Here is a 1196-nt window from a genome sequence, read left to right as displayed (position 1 = left end):
CTATACCGATTTTGTTAAGTGTTTTGATCATAAATGGATGCTGTATCTTGTCGAAGGCTTTTTCTGCATCTATTGATATGATCATATGATTCTTATTTTTTAATTTGTTTATGTGGTGTATCGCATGAATCGATTCGCGTATGTTGAACCATCTCTGTGCCCCTGGGATGAAGCCCACTTGATCATGGTATATAATCTTTTTAATATGTTGCTGTATTTGGTTCGCTAGTATCTTATTTAAGATTTTTGCATCCGTGTTCATCAGAGATACTGGTCTACAGTTTTCTTTATTTGTGTTATCTTTACCAGGTTTTGTTTTTAGAATAATATTGGCCTCATAAAATGAGTTGGGAAGTATTGCCTCCTCTTTGATTTTTGAAAGAGTTTGAGGAGAACAGGTATTCAATCTTCTTTGAATGTTTGGTAAAATTCACTGGTGAAACCATCTGGTCCTGGACTTTTACTTTTTGGCAGGTTTTTGGTGATTGTTTCAATTTCCATACTGCTGATCAGTCAATTTAGATTTTCCTGTTCTTCTTCATTCAGTCTAAGAAAATTGTATTTTTCTAAGTACTGGTCCATTTCTTCTAGATTATTAAATTTGGTATTATCTACTTTTTCATAGTATTCTTGTATGATCTTTTGTATTTCTGCGGTCGGTCATAATTTCCCCTCTTTCATCCCTGATTTTGTTTATTTGTGTCCTTCTGTTTTTTCTTTAGTGAGTCTAATCAGGGGTTTGCCAATCTTATTCACCTTCTCCAAGAACCAGCTCTTTATTGCATTTATTTTTTCTATTGTATTTTTTGTTTTCAATTTCATTTATTTCTGCTCTACTTTTGATCATTTCTTTCCTTCTGCTGACTTTAGGCTTCATTTGTTCTTTCTTTCCTAGTTTTTCTAAGATGAAGTTTTAGGTTGTTTATTTTTGCCTATTCTTATTTTTGGAAATAGACCTGTAATGATATGAACTCTCCTCCTATGATTGCTTTTGCTGTGTCCCAAAAGTTTTGATATGTTGTACTATCATTATTATTCATTTCTATGTATCTCCTGATCTCTCTTTTTATTTCTTTTCTGTCCCAATTATTCTTCACTAGTATGTTGTTTAATCTCCAAGTATTTGTGGTTCTTCCTGATTTTTTCCTGCAGTTGATCTCTAATTTCAAAGCATTATGATCAGAAAATGGTTGGTA

Source organism: Pteropus alecto, unplaced genomic scaffold (genome assembly GCF_000325575.1).
Source record: "Pteropus alecto unplaced genomic scaffold, ASM32557v1 scaffold95, whole genome shotgun sequence".
NCBI classification, from domain to species: domain Eukaryota; kingdom Metazoa; phylum Chordata; class Mammalia; order Chiroptera; family Pteropodidae; genus Pteropus; species Pteropus alecto.
This window is presented reverse-complemented; position numbering follows the sequence as displayed.